The sequence below is a fragment of the Eurosta solidaginis genome, unplaced genomic scaffold (genome assembly GCF_040869045.1).
Source record: "Eurosta solidaginis isolate ZX-2024a unplaced genomic scaffold, ASM4086904v1 ctg00000428.1, whole genome shotgun sequence".
Classification (NCBI taxonomy): Eukaryota; Metazoa; Arthropoda; class Insecta; order Diptera; family Tephritidae; genus Eurosta; species Eurosta solidaginis.
In genome coordinates, this window is record NW_027136894.1 from 599,264 (window position 1) to 619,439 (window position 20,176).

The 20,176-nt window shown below is 37.5% G+C and overlaps 1 protein-coding gene across 4 annotated transcripts in view; it reads left to right on the forward strand.

The window, feature by feature from the left end:
• The window catches only part of LOC137235691 (somatostatin receptor type 2-like), a 103,846-nt gene that overhangs the window by 40,707 nt on the left and 42,963 nt on the right, over window positions 1–20,176 (forward strand). Inside the window, exon 1 of one of the 4 annotated variants that reach the window (XM_067758575.1) lies at window positions 18,962–19,022. The exons of the other annotated variants lie outside the window; for them this stretch is intronic. The gene's annotated coding sequence lies outside the window, so the exon portion shown is untranslated. Of the gene's footprint in view, window positions 1–18,961; window positions 19,023–20,176 lie in introns of those variants that run through there. 4 annotated transcript variants of the gene reach the window in all.

Here is a 20,176-nt window from a genome sequence, read left to right on the forward strand (position 1 = left end):
ACCCACGGTTGCGTATTTTCTTTTGGTTGCAACGCCGGTAACCAACTTTTTCCATGGCGGCGGTATGCAGTGCTTTTGCATTTTTTCGGCTTAACGTGCGATCTTAGAGTCGAGTTACGAATTAATTATCAGTCTTTTGCGCTTTCAGCCTATCCGCGTTTAAATATCCTTGTGCTTTTTTATCTTGCTTTTTGCTGCACAGAGGGGGCACGTATTTAGGCTTCGACGGGATGATTATCCGAATCGACACTGGAGGCATGCCTATCGCAACGTGGTTGCCCTGATTGTGCGTGTTTCAATCTCGACTTTTATATCATGCCGGGGACAGCGCTCATGTGGGCATTCAAAGCGTTCATTGAACTCATCTTTCACCTCATTGTCCTTCACCTTTGCTGGTGCGTGGGCACAGATTAATGATTTATTAGAAAATTTCGCTTTTATTCGGATAGTGGCGAGACGTTCGTCCACAGGCGCGAATGTTAGTACTTGGCTACAAATTTTTTCTCGCTCCATGAACGCGACGCCGAAACAGCGCCTATTTCCATTTCCACTCCAATAAATGTCACAATTTTTGTAACTAACGGTGTAATTTTTGTAAATTTTATTTATTTTCCATTTGTAATTTTGTCTACCACCACATCTAAAGTAAGTTGATTTTCAGAAGTATGTTGTTCAATCTGTTTCACTGTGTTTTGTGTGTGGATATGTGTATATTCATAAGCATTTAAAACTTTTATTATTTTAACTTTTTGCATTTATTGCTGTTTTTATTTTATAAAAAAATAAATAGAATATTACGCCCCTGATGATGACAAGGAAATTTGGCGAAGCGTTGGGCCGTAAAGTGGAATAAACCTTGTTTTTATTCGCACTACAACAAAATAGATCAGAATAGCTTAAAGGAAACTTAATCTCCACATATGACATACTGATCGGAAGAAAATTATTCAATTGTAACAATTATTGCTTTTCTTCTTTCCTTGTTTCGTCCATCGCATTTCTTGGATAGCGGTAATGTCAGCTCTTGCTTTCTAGAGGACATCAACAAGCCGGGCATCTACACCCATCCGCAACTTATGGTGATCAGACGCTGCTGATGAAGTAGCTCTTAAACCGATTATGACGGAGTGTCCTAGCTAGGTTGTCGCCTTCTCGCATTAGCTCACCACCAAACGGTTGCTCCGCGGATAACTAGAGGATACTTGGCCATTAGCGATCGGACCCAGTGAGCTGCTCCAAAAGGGTTGATAATCGCAATTCACAGCTTCTGCAACCCAGATGTTAGCCTCATCTATGCAAAGCGAGTTCCGTTACAACTATGCATGTATTTAGCAGCCGAGGCCCTAGCAACTCCAAGTTTCTCATGGAACTAGGGTGTGGTGGGGCGGTATATCCAAGAAGGTTCAATGTGGTTATATTATACCCTTATCGAGATAGCTGGGCGAGTACCTTTATGAGGCTTGTTACTGGAACGAAGGACCAACAACATAGAAAATCTTCGGGGAGAGTGCAAGTATAACAGCTACCTGAATCACATGCAAAGATAATCGATCTAGCCATTCATTCGTGAATAGCGGTCAAAAGCTTTCTTCACTTGCATGGACTTCTACACATTACGCCACACCCTAGCCAGCTATTAAACTATTTAAAAAGCCATGTTTTACTACTATTTCTAAGATCATGTGCAAAGCCTACATTATTAGACTCACAAAGTGGCTCATATCTCTGAAGAGAGAAGACTTAAGGCTCAGGATATGCATACTGACTGGACACTGACTTCTGCCGTCACAAGCTTATAAGTTAGGCCTCGTCAGTAACAGCAAGTGTAGGAAGTGTGAGCTGCAGGAAGAAACGGTTGAGCACGTTCTGTGGTCATGTCCTACGCTCGCCAGGTCAAGGCTCCAGCTATTAGGGGCGGCAGAGTTGCCAGATCTCGATGCAGTAATTAAACTGGGCCCTAGAACACTCTTAGTATTTGCCAAGAGGACGGAGTTATTTTATAACATATATCCTGGCACCTGATTGGGGTTCTGCCGTTTGGTCGTCAAACAAATTCTTGTAACACTATCGACATATTCAGTCAGTGTGAGGTCTTTATTGACCGGCCAGTTCAACCTAACCAAACTATTTGGCTGTCACGTTATGACGGGAAAACTACCCATGATTTCCGTTATCGCCATAGAAAATTAGTCGGAAATCAAAATGTACCTGCCCCCTTCATATATAAATATACCCTTACCGACTACACATTAAAGTAGTATCAATGATCTACAAATTTTATCCGTTCATCAATTTCACATCACTACACCCAAATTCACATTTCTGCTTTATTCGAAAACAAAAAACAGCTAGATTTCATAGCTTACTGATATCCAAAGAATTTTTAAACGTGAATTTATCATCCATCAAATTCAAGTTTGTTTGTATTTTTACCTGGTCATTTCCGTTGAAAATTTAATTGGTTACTATGACATCAGGCGACACACCTAAACAAAATTTACGCTAAAATGTGTAAACTAACAGACGAGTAGAGCAGAGCAAACTCAAAACCCCATTAAATTTCTTCATCAGTAGATAAGAAAATTAATGAAGTAACGTAGACCAGCGAAGCGTCAAAGCATTCCTACTTTCTACAACGCCAAAGCATGTAAACCGCCAATTCTATTGTATTTCAATGCCTGATCCAATCCTTGTTGGGAGATACTCGCTATCAACAGCAACATCAGTTTGTGTCAGCGGTCATGCGACTCACCTTCAGGTATCATTGTAAACTGCTACGTTACTCTCCTCCAACCGTGTTTATTACCGCCGCGGCTATAACCGCATACCCGTCTGTAATGTATTTGTTGCCTTTGAAATGTGTGTACTGCTGTCAAGCAATCACGGTACTCCTTACGCCCACCCATCACACGCTGAATTCAGCAATCAAAAAAACGTTTGTGTAGTTTTAGTGATATTGGAGTGGTTTAGAGAAACCTGTTGCCAATACTAAATTGGATATGCAAGCACGAATATGGGGCATTCCAAATGAAATCGATGTATTATGAAAAGGGCTAATTTTCGGTTTGTATGAACTTTGGTAAACATTTTCTTTCACCAAATTGATTTCATTGAATACGTGGCATATTGCAGAAACTTAACTAAATATAGTAAGAAATTAGGAAAATGGTGGAAGGGGGGTCTAAGAGCGTAGTGAGAAAAATCGACTACGGTTCTTCCTCCTTTTATCTGTCTTGTGGTCGTAAGCCAACTGGTCGAATACTCTGAATGCAGGGCAGTCCCTTCTGAGGATTTTACAGATACCCGGCGCCGCATTTAGTAAGTACACCTGAGTAGGTGGTTCAAATCCAACGATTTGGATATAAATCGTAGTATAATAGGGCCAGTTTTTTAGAAAGAGGTACAAATCTCTGAAATCGGACCACGTTATGTTTGGCAGGGTTGAATATATTAGAATTATTAACGACGATATCAGAAAAGCTTAAGAGATTATAGTGGAGAATTCTATGCTATTACTTGCATATGCATGCTCAATGGTTCTAAGATGTTTCGATTTATCTTTCATCTTTCACTCTCTCGCTTTTCTTTCTTTTCCTCCTACTTAGTTCCTCTCCCTCTAACTCCCTCTATTTTTCTTAATATTTTTCTCTTCTCTGCGTCCGTCTCCATCCTATCTTCCCTTGGCAATTTCTTCATTTTTGTCACCATTTCCTACACCATCTTGGTTTCTTCTCTCTCCACTTCGCACTATTTTTCTTTCTCTCAACCTTCTCTTTCTCTTCGGTTCCAATTCAGACTCCCATCTCTAATTTTTCCTTCTTCTCTTTTTAAGCCAACGGCTTTTTGTATAAACCCCTCCGTTTCCCTCTCGCTCTCCTTTTAACGTTTAGTTAAAACCCTCATTAACACATTCAGAGTAGTCCCATAGTGTAGAAACACATTCTGGGATCACCCTATCTATTTATCTAAGAAATGGGTCTACACATGGAAAAAAAACCCACTTTTGAACCATCTACGAAACTTTACAAAAGTAAAACAGATATTATTTTTAAAATGGGTTCACTTGTTCTTGAGTTATAAAGTAACCAAGAGATTTTGCATTCGCTTTTATGGTTGGTTGGTTGTTTGCTGTGCTGCCCGGCTATGGAGACGGGCCCAAGTAGCGCTCTAGGCGCCATTTTGATGCACTTCCTACTGGAACCAATTACATTTTGTATATTTCCTTCCTAGACCTATTTAGTAGGTCATCGGTTCTTTTCTGGGTGTAGTGTGGCCATATTAATTTGGTGATTCTACAGTTGTCCGTACCAATCGCGGATTGCTATTTTCCTTAGATAGGTGAGAATGTCTCTTTGAACTGATGTGAGTAGTCGATGCACCGCTACTGCTTCCGTGATGTCTAACGATGCTCCTTCCTTTGCTATTTCATCCGCTTTTTCCTTTCCGCCAATGTTCCTGTGGCCGGGTATCCAGCTGAGAGTGACAGCTGCCTGGTTGCCTGCTTCATGTAGCACCCTCTTACAGTTATCGACGGCTTTAGAGGATGTGTATGGTGATTCTAGCGCTTTGAGTGCCCCCTGGCTGTCGGAGTATATAACTACCTCACCGCCTATCCGGTTCTGCAAAAGGAAGATGCAGGCCCTCTCTATTCCTTGCAGCTCTGCTTGGAAGATGCTGGCTGTGTTTGGAAGACGGATGGGGATTGCGACTTTTAGTTGGTAAGAGTAGACACCTGCACCAACGCCGCAGTCCATTTTGGACCCGTCAGTGTAGATTGAGGTGGCCTCCTCCCTGCCAACTCTGTCGTCCGACCAACCCGTTCTAGAGGGTATCTGCACCTTGCAATTTCTGTCGAAAATCAGTGTTTTTGAGAGGTAATCTGTTGTCGAATCCACATCGGTGAGCCCTGTCGTTTTTATACATATGGGCGAAATTTTCTCAAGTGGGCCACCCGAAAATTCTTGGGTCTCCATTTTTGTTGCGAATTCAGCAGAAACGGCAAACATTGTTCTGCCCCAACTTTGGTCTAGCTGCATAACTTTCAAGAAATTTATACCTCTTACTCTCCCTCCCCTACTCTCCTCCTTTTCTCTATCCATATATTGTTTTTGTAGCAATAAAAACACTCCCCGGGGGTTTTGATTTGCGTTGGCGATGTTGATGGTCCTTTGCCGGATATTGTAGATCCGGTACGTTCCATTAAAAAGCACCAATAAGATTCAAGCTCGACCATCTCGGCAATGATTTAATATTACCGCATTGAACCTTCTAGACCATCCCGCCCTCCACGCCCTTGTTGCATTAGGGACTTGGAATCGCCTGTTAGCAAACAGGATTCACTTCTCTCCCTACATCTCTTTCTCCCTATACATCTTTTCCATCTCTCCTTCTGCCTCTTCCCCTCCATTTATCGTTCTTCTTCTCTCTATTTCTTTCTATTCTTCTCCATCCCTTATTCCCATTCCAAGTTCCAATCCTAGTCCCAGTTCTAGTCCCAGATAGTTATATGTATTTTTGGATTATGTTTCATAAAAAAATAAAAACAAAAACTGTTGTCTAAAAAATGAGGGGCGGACCAGCCTTACAATTTCGGTGTACGAATAATAGATAAGATCCGATTCTCAGACCAATATGCTCACAAAATTTTATGGGAATCGCACGAGCCGTTTTGACGGAGTTCAACCGTAAACACTGTAACACGAGAATTTTATATGTTATTGAAAACGCTTTAGTATACCATGTCATTATATGTACATTTGATATAGAACGAGCCACACTACTTAAGTGAAAGTACTAAACAAGCTTTGAATAGTTCAAAAATTTATTTTCTTGCTAGCAAATTGCTTATTTAAACATAAAAGAGCTAACGAGTTAATAAGAAAATTGTGTGCAAGGGAAATTTATATTTGACACTAATTTCAACGGCAAATTTTCACTACGGTATTTTCATCTGTGACGCTGAGAAAGCATGAAATTGTACGCGCACACCTGCTCTATAGCGAACCACTGGCAACCCAAGGTCATTGTCATTACCATTGCCAACTCGATTGTTATTAATATTCTACTATGCTTGATGCTTGACTTGAGTATGAACGGGATTGAGCAGCTGTCACTTGAAAGTAAAAGTAATTTGAATTTCTTAACCAACGAACTTATACTAAATAAATACACTTTTAAAGACTTTAACAATTTATTGAATGAATAAAAACAAATATGTATTTAATGCAAAGCATGACGATAAAACTGAGACATAGTTGGCACAAGGTATAAGTATAAGTTACAAGTAAATAACAAAATAGATTAGGTCATAATCAAATAGATTATATGGCAATTTATAAAATTAAATTCGATTTGAGTTCATAAACTGAAATTTGTTAAATTTCATCAAAGAAAAATTTGCTATTAAAAATTGATCTCAGCTCAAAAGAGGACCGACAGGTAAAGTCAGCAGTACAACAACAAAAGCTTGGTGATACCTGTAATCCAGTAATGAGTTTTAAGGCAGTAGGGAGGGAAATTTCTTGGTACTATTCTGTTACTTTTTGTACTACTTCAATAATGAAGAGAGAGCAAAATTCGATATATTTCCGAATAGGAAAATGAAAATTAAAATATATAAAATAAAAGAAAAAGTGAAGGATAAAAAGATTAAAGGGAAATATAAAAGCAAAAGGAGACAAAGGTGAAGGAAACTGCAGGCCTGTCAAAACGCCGCGCACAGTACTCCCATGGGATGTCTTCTTGTATTCCAGTACATCAGCTACACAGCGAGGCAAAAATACTCTCTATAAGGAAGATAAATGAAATGATGAGCAGGCAGTTTCTGCCGAATACCCAGAAACCTAGGCATCCCAGCAGACATCTCGTGGATGAGGCCCTACGTCACAGGTAATTAAAAAGTCAACTCCGTAAACACTGTGAAGAAACTCGTACTTAAGAAGTAGGCACAGACTGGTTTTGTTAAGTAATTGAAAAACATGCATATGAATGGGTCTGATCTTCAATTTCCTACTGGGGTGCTCATGCAGTGTTGTTGTTGTTGCTCATGCAGTCATGTAGCTATTTAAATTTTTGCCTATCTATGGCTTAAAGCATAAAGTGATTGTCATTTTATGCAAAAACAAATAATAATTACTGCAACATTGGCGAGCTTTTAGCTTTTCTACTTTAAGTACTATCCGAGCGCATATATAGACAATGAAAAACAGGAGATACAAACGTGCAGATAGATACGTACATATCAGAAGAAAAAAACTCAAATTACTCTCATTTTGCTCGTTGCTAACTAATACAACTTGCTAGCATACGAATAACCCTTGCCACGCCCTTAACATTTTAGCCATTAATTTCAAAATGAATGGGCGAATTGTTAGAAAGAAAAAACACCAAACAACAAAAAAACAGAAGGAAATACAGTCTAAGCTGAGAGTTGAGTGATAAATTGGACATTGTGTAAGTTTGTGTATCTGTGCATGGTGTGACTGCGGTAGCCGCTTCATGACGCATTTGAGTTTATGGAGAATGCGACGATGTAGATATCACAGTACCGTTAAGATAAATACATACAGGGTCTACCGTAGGTTAGGTTGACCTGACCCCACTTAGGCTGAATGTGTCCATAGGATTACCAGAATTTGTTTAAGAACCAAACGGAAGAACTCTAATCAGGTGTTAGGAATTATGTTATAGAATAACTCCGTCCCCTTGGCAAATACTAGAAGATGTCTAGGACTTAGCTTAATTGCAGCTTCGAGATCTGGCAAATCTGCTGCCCCTAATAGCTGGAGCCTTTACCTCGCGAGCGCAGGTCATGATTAGAGACGTGCTCAACCCGGTATTCCTTAGATCGCGCTTTCTACATCTCCTGTTACTGACGAGGCCTTACTTACAAGCATGTGAGGCCAGAACAGCGTTCAATTAGTACGCTCATCGTGAGCCTAAGTCTTCTCCCCTTAGAGATATAAGCAACTTTATCAGTCCAACATCGTTAGGATTTGCACATGATCTGAGAAATTTCGCAGCCCTGCTCCTATGCCTACCCCTCTCATGCTTTATGGATCATATGCAACTGCTGTCTCCTTCAGATTTCTCTCAAACGGATTGGGACATCTACCCTTATTTCATCTCGTGCTGCACCCCCGTTGGCGAATTCATCGGCCTTTTCGCTATCTTCTATCCTTTTGTGCCCCGGAACTCGGTATATATATTTGGTCCGGTCGGATCTCTCTAATGGATCTTTGAATTTCAGGACACTTTTTGAAGTTATTGCTTTGAGCGCCGCCTGACTATAAATATATATATTGACGCGACTGCGATTTAAGCACGCTTCCTCCAAAATTTCTGGGGCTTTCTTCTTGGCAGGGATTTCCGCTTCAAAAACACTGCAGTAATCAGCAGTCGCAGGATTTACTTACGGGATCACATAGTCCGTTTCCCCTATGTAATATGACGCTATACTGCTATGGCCATTTCTCAAGGTATTCGGCTAACAATTTGGGGGATGTTAGAAAAGGTATACTCTTCAGTCTGAACTGTGTGGCATATTGAGAAAAATTTTACCCTAAAGTCGGCAAGGTGCGACAGGACACCCTTGCTGAAAGGACCTCTATATATCACAATCCCTCCGCACCAAATAAAAAAATCTTAAATATTGTAACTTAATATAGACAACAACTTCATGGACATTAGCTATGATTGAAGTTGCAGGTCACTTTGGTACCTGGAATTCACTTAAAACTCTTAACTCTAACAGAAGTGGATCGAAAAGCGATTGCAAGATTTCCTCAATTCGTACTGAAATTCGCTGACAAACTTGAAAGCCACTTAATCTAAAGGAAGTTATATAAAAGATGAAAAGGTTCAAAAAGTATTTCCATCGGTATTCGTATGTGCCGACTCCGAGCCGCCACGATATATCATTTCTATTTGGGCGAAATACTTTTCAAAGCAAACGACGTGAGTACCAAGTACGCATAGAAAACTAAAGTCCTAAAGTTAACTAAAGCTCGCCCAAATAATGACGTTAAACCTCAACAGAGGTACCTTTATCAGACACAAATAGTATCAGTAGCGAACTATTATCGTCAAGCTTGCAATTTCTTTTCAGATTGCTATCGATTTTTTATTAGCTTGTCATCGTCCAATTATTGGCTCTTTATCGATGGGTTATACATGTTTCGATAACTTTAAGATAAAAAATCGGTAGAAATTCGATAAAAAAGTGATAGTACTCCGAAAGGAATCTATTAATTTTCGAAAACTAATTGGAATTGTGTTGATAAAATATCGATAAATTTTCCGTAAGTAAAACAAACAAGATAACAAATCTTTTCTGATACCAAATTGATACCAAACTGATAATATATCGAAAACTCGATAACTTTTCGATTAAAAATCGATTTGACTTAATTTGAATTTTTTCTATTTAACTTTATTTCATATTATTTTATTTTATTTTACTTTGTTTCTTTTCAAATTTTTTTTATGTTATTTCATAATATTTTTTTTTTCATTTAATTTTTTTTTTTTATTTTATTCTATTTTATCTTAACTTATTTTATTTTGTTATATTATTTTCCTTTATTTTATTTTATTTTATTTCATTTTATTTTATTTCATTTAATTTTTGTTTTTTATTTTATTTTATTTTATTTTATTTTATTTTTTTATTCTATTTTATTTCATTTAACTTTTTTTGTTTTATTTTATTTTATTTCTTTATTCTATTTTTTTATTTTATTTTATTTTATTTTATTTATTTTGTGTTATTTTCTTTTCTTTCGCTTTATTTTATGTTTTTATTCTATTTTATTTTATTTTATTATTTTCCATTATTTTATTTTATTTTATTTTATTATATTTTATTTTATTCACTTTATTTTGTTTTTTTGTTCTATTTTATTTTATTTTATTATTTTCTTTAATTTAATTTTTTTTCTTTTTTTTTGTTCTCTTATATTTTTTATTCTGTTTTATTTTATTTTATATTGTTTTGTTTTATTTTATTTTATTTTATTTTAAATAATTTTAATTTATGTTATTTTATTTTTTTTATTTCAATGAATCCTATGTTTTTTATTTTATTTTATTTCGGTCTACTTTTTTTCTTCGTTTTCACTATATTATGTATTTCATAAAACAAAATCCTAAAAACAACAAAAATTTCAACTTAAACCTGAATACCTCTAACTTTTTGTGTATCGCGCCAACTTTTACATTCTAATATATCCCCTCATATGGCATACCACTTACTAAGACTACACTTACACTTCAAACCTTACGCTAACATTGAGGATTTCCCCATACCATGAGCAGAGATGTTTATACATAAAAACATTCCGTGTAAGGTATCCTGTCACTTTAGTCGGCGACTCTACTTCACGACAGCCGTAAGTTCATTTCATTTATCAATATCATCGATAACTATGTAATGGGTTTTGACGCCTTTGGGTTGTTTATCAGGATATCGCCCATTTCCTTATTGATGTCAGCTTATCAATGTCATGTCCTTTAATTTTACTGCTCAACAGGTTGTAATCCCTATTGCCTAACTCGCAATTATACGGTGATTATGCTTGTGTTAGATTTTTCAGATAAGTCAGTTTCATCTTTAATAACTTTTTACAGTTAAGTTAGGTTGAGTTATGTTGAACTGGCTGGTCAGTGAGGACCTCACATAGAATGAATGAGTCCACAGGTCTACTATAAGTTTGTTTAATGACCAAACTGAAAAACCCTACCAAAAACCAGGACTTATGTTATAAAATAACTCCGTGCTCTTGGAAAATACTCGTAGTAGGATTTCCTTGGACCTGCGCCACTTGCTTATTCTAGATCTGAAAGGGGTATCACTCCTAAAAGCTGAAGTCTTAGACTGGCAAACGCAGGGCACGAGCACAAAACGTGCTCGATCATATTTTTGTCCAACGTGCAGTTCCTACATCTGCTATCACTGACCAAGCCTATTTTAACGACACGTGACGCCAGAAGGCAGTGTCCAGCAGAATACCCGTCATGAGTTTAGAGTCCTGTCTTTTTCATTATAGGAGTAACTTTGTTATTCTAAGGTTGTAAGACCTACACATGCTCTTCGAAACTTTACAGCACGGCGGTTGGTGCCACGCCTTTTCAGCTTGGTCGATCATGTGCAACTCTCTCTTTCTCTTAATTTCGTCCAATCTAATTCGAGGTATGCGCCCTTTTTTGGTTCATCTGCTTTTCCTATTCCATCAGATGCCATATTTCAATGGACCCAATATATATATATATATATATATATATATATATATGCTTCTCCCTATCCCGATTCTTTTCAGGCATTGCTTATATTAGTATGAATAATTTGTGAAAATGTTTGAAATGACGAACCCTTTATTCTATTATCAAGCACAACGGGGCGTAGGAATGATAATACTTTTAATTAAAACGAATGCTTTCCATTTTTTATACTCAGTTGAGCAGAGCTGACAGAGTATATTAAGTTTGATTGGATAACGGTTGGTTGTACATATATAAAGGAATCGAGATAGATATAGACTTCCATATATCAAAATAATCAGGATCGAAAAAAAATTTGATTGAGCCATGTCCGTCCGAAATTTGGTACGTAGGTTCCTGAGCACTCATCTCAGATCGCTATTTAAAATGAACGATATCGGACTATAACCACGCCCACTTTTTCGATATCGAAAATTTCGAAAAACCGAAAAAGTGCGATAATTCATTACAAAAGACCGATAAAGCGACGAAACTTGGTAGATGAGTTGAACTTATGACGCAAAATAGAAAGTTAGTAAAATTTTGGACAATGGGCGTGGCACCGCCCACTTTTAAAAGAAGGTAATTTAAAACTTTTGCAAGCTGTAATTTGGCAGTCGTTGAAGATATCATGATGAAATTTAGCAGGAACGTTACCCTTATTACTATATGTACGCTTAATAAAAATTAGCAAAATCGGAGAAGGACCACGCCCACTTTTAAGAAAAAATTTTTTTTAAAGTAAAATTTTAACAAAAAATTTAATATCTTTACAGTATATAAGTAAATTTTGTCAAGATTCAACTCCAGTAATGATATGGTGCAACAAAATACAAAAATAAAAGAAAATTTAAAAATGGGCGTGGCTCCGCCCTTTTTCATTTAATTTGTCTAGGATACTTTTAACGCCATAAGTCGAACAAAAATTAACCAATCCTTTTGAAATTTGGTAGGGGCATAGATTTTATGGCGGTAACTGTTTTCGGTGAAAATGGGCGAATCGGTTGATATCACGCCCAGTTTTTATACACAGTCGTCCGTCTGTCCTTCCGCATGGCCGTTAACACGATAACTTGAGCAAAAATCGATATATCTTTACTAAACTCAGTTCACGTACTTATCTGAACTCACTTTATCTTGGTATGAAAAATGAACGAAATCCGACTATGAACACGCCCACTTTTTCGATATCGAAAATTACGAAAAATGAAAAAAATGCCATAATTCTATACCAAATACGAAAAAAGGGATGAAATATGGTAAGGTAATTGGATTGTTTTATTGACACGAAATATAACTTTAGAAAAAACTTTATAAAATGGTTGTGACACCTACCATATTAAGTAGAAGAAAATGAAAAAGTTCTGCAGGACGAAATAAAAAACCCTTAAAATCTTGGCAGGTATTACATATATAAATAAAGTAGCGGTATCCAACAGATGATGTTCTGGGTCACCCTGGTCCACATTTTGGTCGATATCTGGAAAACGCCTTCACATATACAACTACCACCACTCCCTTTTAAAACTCTCATTAATACCTTTAATTTGATACCCATATCGTACAAACTCATTCTAGAGTCACCCCTGGTCCACCTTTATGGCGATATTTCGAAAAGGCGAACACCTATAGAACGAAGGCCCACTCCCTTTTAAAAATACTCATTAACTCCTTTCGTTTGATACCCATATTGCACAAACGAATTCTAGAGTCACCCCTGGCCCACCTTATGGCGATATCTCGAAACGGCGTCCACCTATGGAACTAAGGATTACTCCATTTTAAAATACTCATTAACACCTTTCACTTGATACCCATATCGTACAAACGCATTCTAGAGTCACACCTGGTCCATCTTTATGGCGATATCTCGAAAAGGCGTCCACCTATAGAACTAAGGCCCACTCCCTCTTAAAATACTCATTAACTCCTTTCGTTTGATACCCATATTGCACAAACGAATTCTAGAGTCACCCCTGGTCCACCTTTATGGCGATATCTCGAAAAGGGGTCCACCTATAGAACTAAGCCCCACTCCCTTTTAAAATAATCATTAACACCTTTCATTTGATACCCATATCATACAAACAAATTCTAAAGTCACCCCTGGTCCACCTTTATGGCGATATCTCGAAAAGGCGAACACCTATAAAACGAAGGCCCACTCCCTTTTAAAAATACTCATTAACACCTTTGATTTGATACCCATATCGTACAAACAAAGTCTAGAGTAACCCCTGGTCCACCTTTATTGCGATACCTCGAAAATGCGTCCACCTATAGAACTAAGGCCCACTCCCTCTTAAAATACTCATTAACTCCTTTCGTTTGATACCCATATTGCACAAACGAATTCTAGAGTCACCCCTGGCCCACCTTTATGGCAATATCTCGAAACGGCGTTCACCTATAGAACTAAGGCCCAGTCCCTTTTAAAATACTCATTAACACCTTTCGCTTGATGCCCATATTGTGCAAACAAATTCTAGGGTCACCCCTGGTCCACCTTTATGGCGATATCTCGAAACGGCGTCCACCTATGGAACTAAGGATTACTCCCTTTTAAAATGCTCATTAACACCTTTCATTTGATACCCATATCGTACAAACGCATTCTAGAGTCAACCCTGATCCACCTTTATGGCTATATCCCTAAATGGCGTCCACCTATAGAACTATGGCCCACTCCCTCATAAAATACTCTTTAATGCCTTTCATTTGATACACATGTCATACAAACACATTCCAGGGTTTCCCTCGGTTCATTTTCCTACATGGTTATTTTCCCTTATGTTGTCACCATAGCTCTCAACTGAGTATGTAATGTTCGGTTACACCCGAACTTAACCTTCCTTACTTGTTTTTATCTCAATTGTTCATATATATCAAAGGAATAAAACCAAAAAACATTATCACCGCGTGTAGTAAACTAACAAACTTGTTGTTTTGCTTTTTCACACGTATAATATATTAATTTCATAAGTGCATATGCGCATGTGTTTCATATATTTATGTTTATATATATGTTTAATTTGATACAAATTTAGAAAATGAGTTGTAGCCGCATAGTTGAACTAATAATAAACTTTTGATGCTTGAATCGCTGCCCTGACATATAAATCTCATTGCAGATACAACGAACCTTGAAACTTTTCCATTTGCTATTAAATTCACTTTTATTTTAACACATCTAACATACGCATACATAGCCGTTTGTGTGTATGTATTTGAGTGAATTTTCACATCCACTTCCTGTGCATACTTTACTTAACGCTTTTTATTAAAATTTGTTTAGGTCACAAGCCATACGAAGAATAACAAAGCCACCTCCCTAGCTTGCCCGAATAACTTTGCGGAATCAGTTTTCGTACATACAATGTGTTGGAAAAGCGTCCGATGTTTATTTTTTATAATCAAAGTGAATTGAAATTTGATATCAACGTTCACTTAAATTGATATTAGTTTATTCCTCATTAATCGATGCCGAACCATTTAGGAGCAAACAGGAACAGATATATTATTATGATTTGCGACCTTGTAATACCAGTAAGCTTGGAACGATTTTCCGTCAGCCCTTGTCAAATTTGGTTTCGCGACAAAATAGTTTAGGCGTTGTGCCACAATCAGTGTCGATTTTCGTTCTGGAAGCTGTATTTTTGTGAAATGGGCCCCAATCGTGAGAGTAGTGGTAAGCAAGCACTATTTGGTCATAAAATCCAGTTCCTATTTTCGCAAACGCTTATCTGAAGCAAAGAACGTACGCGCAGGTAAGTAGTTGGTCTGGTATGCTTAATGGCTGTGACAAATGTCACCCAAAGACTTAATGAGAAGCCGGTTTGATGCCACAAAACTCGTCTGAAATTTACTGAGTGCTACATATTTCATATACCCCGAGTTGTGTATGAAATCAAGAATATTTGGAATCTCTTTTTTTGACAATCCATCCAGATTTTCCAAAAAGGACTTTCGAAGAGTCTAAGAAGTGTTTCAGCTAGAGCTGGGCATTTGCACCGAAAATTCTCTTTGGTAGTTACGTCTTCACAGCTTCTGTAGCAATCATTATGCGGAATACCGATCTTTTTCACATGCGTGCGTAAAGCACAATGAATGACACAGACAGCTTTATATGTTTCGGTTCTAGATAAGCCCATTAGATTTCCTTTGCTTCTATTATTATAGTCTGGCAACAAAAGTTCATGAAATTGCACAGCTCGTAGTGCTCTTCAAAGTTTGTTCAACTTTGTAAACGTAATAGTTTAAATTGCCCCTTTGGCTCCTCCTCTCCCATCCCCCTTAGCTTCCTTTCATTCGCTTCCAGATTTTATCGAAGTTAATCTATTCGTTACCTATGGACAAAGGTGGCATAAAGCTCAATCGGTTCTCTCTTCGTTTTATTTACTTGTATGTAAATAGTGAGGAAAAGACGAAGTGCCTTCCAAGTGCCTTCCAAGAAAGAGTCGGCGCACTCGCGCCGTGGCGGATTTAAATTCGAAACTGTGAAGGATCTCGTCTATTTGGGAACCAGAATTGAAAGCAAAAAACAATGTCAGCTTTGAAATTAAACGGAGAGGAACACTTGGATTGAGTAGCCAATTGAAAAGTAAAGTCCTCTCTGGATGAACGAAAATCTCGCTCCACAAGTCGCTCATCATACCTGCCCTGATGTATGGCTCAGAATCATGGACGGTGGTGAGAGAGGATGAGATGGCTTTTGAAGTGTTCGAAAGAAAGGTTATCCGTAATATGTATAATTGGTCCTGTCCGTGATGCCGATGGCGAGTAACGAAGGAGGAATTATGTTGAACTTCAGCATATTAAAACCCAAAAGCGTCGTTGACTAGGTCATGTTATGCGAATGAACGAAGACGCTCCGACCAATAAAGTATTTCAGTCGACACCGAAGTTTGGCACCCGAGGAAAGGAGGACCTCCACTCAGTCCGGAGAGGCAAGTGGAGGAAAACTTAATCTCTTTTGGTGCGCCCAATTGGCGTAAGTTATCGCGAAATAGCTGGCGTGACTTATTACAAAGCGGTAAAAATCATTCATAAATCTCGTACAACAATATACTAACATCAACAAAAAGTAATAGCCGGTACAGCACTTGCTTTCTGTTACTAAGCAGTTTTATCACAGCGTGCTCACTTAAAGCAAAATTTAATAAATGTATCTTGCTCCGTTTCCGGCAACTGGTGGTTTGAAATCAAGCGTGTATAAAGTAATACTAGTATGACTCTCAAGATTTTAATTAAAAATTTAAGGTTATGTCAGCAAACTTTAAAGAAAATTGGTACAATAGACGGTACTAAACTTAAAACCACAAAGATACAAGTGCCACGGTTGTGACACAATTTTTTGATACGTACCGTTTTTCCAGTTCTTCAATGTTTAAAAATGGATATTAGTTATTTTAAGACTGCAAACATTAACATGGAAATACGAGGGGACACTTGCTGAACAAAACTAACACTCACATATCACAAACAAGTGTGCAATAGAGCAGTACCAACCTAACGATTTGAATAACATTTTTTACTCAAAAACTCATGGACGCTTTTCAAAATCAAATTATAAAGCGAAAACCGAAATGTTATCATTAAAACAACATTTAATATTGCAGATTAAGTAAAGCATTTAATATAATGACAGTTTATTACTCGTGTAATTAAAGATTAAAAAAGTTACACCCTAAAATGTTATGAAAAATGTGGTTGTGGACATGCCACGGTTGTGGCACTTGTAGGGTATTATGAACTATAACTTCATAACACTGATGACCAGTCAATAAAATACAACATGAGACTTTAAAATAAACATAACTTTAACTCAATTACATAATTTAATTCATAGCAAATGCTTTATTATATTTCAAATTTCGAAAAAACAAAACTGTAAGTTCACGGAGAATCGCCCATATCTCATGCAATTTTTGTTTAATTTCGAATAGGTGGCAACCCTAAATGGCAACCCTACTCAAAAATGTCCCTATTGTAATTCGGAGTGAAATACCTTCCGTTTGATACCCATATCGGCATATCTCAAGCAATTTTTTTCTAATTTCGAATAGGTTGCAACCTTTGAAACATTCCGTGTGGCAACACCTAGGTAGAAAGTCTTAGCAGGTGATACATTATCTCTGTGCCAAATTACATTTAAATCGGTTGAGCCATTCCCGAGATCGTTAGGCTATACAAACACACAAGAATTGCTCGTTTAAAGTTATAAGATGTATGTATGTATTTTAGCAAGTCTTTTCATTCATATGCACGTAGATTTTTACTAGACTGCTTTATTAAGCTCAACTTCGGAAGTTCATAAATAGCAGGATATGAACATCCGTAGAACATTATATGCGTACACATATTACAAAGAAGGGAGAGAACGATGAACAGAAAAGAAGACACCAAGTTTATTGCTGCTAGCTATTTGGCTTGTTTATGACATTTTAGTATGACAAAACTACCCAATGACCATGGTACTGAGCTTAGCGCATGTGCTCGAGGCAATGCTTTAATTTGTCTGCTTCGGCAAAAATCTTTTTAATGGAAGCTCTTGCAAAATCTTCTTTCACTTATCTGTTCAGTTAAATACATGATCGGCGGCCACCGTGGTGTGATGGTAGCGTGCTCCGCCTACCACACTATATGCCCAGGGTTCACACCCCACGCAAAGCAACATCAAAATTTAAGAAATAAGGTTTTTCAATTAGAAGAAAATTTTTCTAAGCAGGGTCGCCCCTCGGCAGTGTTTGGCAAGCGCTCCGGGTGTATTTCTGCCATGAAAAGCTATCACTGAAAATTCATCTGCCTTGCAGATGCCGTTCGGAGTCGGCATAAAATAAGTAGGTCCCGTCCGGCAAATTTGTAGGGAGAATCAAGAGGAGCACGACGCAAATAGAAAGAAAAGCTCGGCCTTAGATCTCTTCGGAAGTTATCGCGCCTTACATAAATTTTTTTTATTTAAATACATGAATTGCCGTCACTATCAGCCTTTTTTTACTTTTAATCAGATAAATTTGTTCGTTCCAAATGAAAACTTGAATACCCAGTTGGGCTTATTTACGCTTGATGTGTGACAACTTAATATCGAGTTATCGGTTTGATCTCAACGAGTTATCGGTTTGATATCGACAGCATCCATCTTTGGATTGTTATCGATTTTTTTAAGGTTTTATTGGCTTGTTATCAACATGTTATCGGTATATTATCGAAAACATCCTTAATCGGTCTTTTATCGGTGACATTAACAAATCAATAACTCATCTTTAATGTGAGTGTATCATGACAAGCTAGCGGTTTAATGTGGACCAGTTGTGAATTGGCTTGTTATCGACGCATTAACAATTTTTCAATGGTTTTTTTAATATTTTTATTGGTGGTTTTGCGGCCTTTGATTGGATTTTTATCGATAACAAACACTATCGAAAAGTTATCGCTTTTGCTATCGATAGCAACCGTTATCAGCTGCTTATCGATCTGTCTAAGGTTTTTTAATGATTTATTGTCGATATGTTGTCCGCTTGTTGTCGAAAGCATTCTATATCTCTTTTCATTGCATACAGATAACAAACCGATAACTCATCGATAATGTGACAGTATCGGGTTATCTGTTTGTTCTCGCTGAGTTGAAAGTTTTCTATCGGCTTTTTGCTTTATACGTGGTTCTCAATGTTTCTTTATCTTTTCCCCAGGTGCTGCCAGCAAGCGACTTGAGGATTTTGTTGGGCCTTTGTACTTTAGATACAATTTCGGTGGCATGCGCGTTGAAGGTGAGAGTATTATCGAACGTTACCCCTAAGGTCTTTGGATGACTAACAGTCGGTAGTGAGACACCATGGGCGTGAACGTCCAATATTTGCGCCATCTGTTCCTTCCACGTCGTGAACAGAGCGGCCCTGGATTTTTTCGCTGATAATTCCAATTTGCGCGAGGCGAAGAAACTAGAAAGGTGGGGGAGATAGCTTCTTATTTTAGAAACTTATTCATCAATTGAAGAGGCAGGTCCTGTTGCCAAACCATGCAGTCGTCAGCACAGGAAATGATTTAAACTGCTTCTAGTTCGGGAGGAATTTTTGATACATAGAAATTAAACAGAAGCGGGGATAGGAAACTACCCTGTGGTACTCCTTGTTTAATTCTCCTAGATTTAAAGATTTCGTTCCTAAAATAAACGCTTCACACGGCAGCCATTTCTATGTGCTGGAGCGACTCGGGAATTTTTTCCATCCCAAAGGCTGTCATTACAGTGTAACCCCATTTAATTTGTTTCCCAACCCTAATGAAACCGTTAATTTCCTTTGATTTTCGATGAAGTGTATATGATGAAGGCTTGATCTCCTTTCTTGTTCCCAACTGGATTAAGTTATCGCAAATGTGGGTTGACTGCCTCCGCTTGCTATGCAGGGCCTAAAGTCGCTTGGGCAGTTATGCAAAAATTATTGGATAAAGAGCAAATTAGTATTTCAGAACTTGGTAACCAATGGAACAAGATTATATTTTTTTGTTCAGCCACTCTAAACTGCACGGTAGCCAACTCAACCATATACATACATTGTTGTATAAGTATACAGTCAAATACTGTTGAGTACTTTGCCCTCTTTACGTGCTCCACTATCTATGTTGCTGGGTAAGGAACTAAATTTTTTTTTGTATTTTAGCTTCAATTTATTTTATATCGGTTATCTATTTAGATGGCATGCCGGCTATCTTAAAAACGATGCAAATGCGAAAACAAACATAACCTAAATTGTTTGCTGAAGATGCCTTACACTTTTCCTTTTTAAGTACGAATATACATATGAATTTATTATATATGCATATATATATATAGATTTATATATTGTTACATGAGTTTACTTTTTTAAACCCTGCATATTCTGCTCACTATTTTCTAACCAAGGTCAGCATAATTAGACAAGAGAGT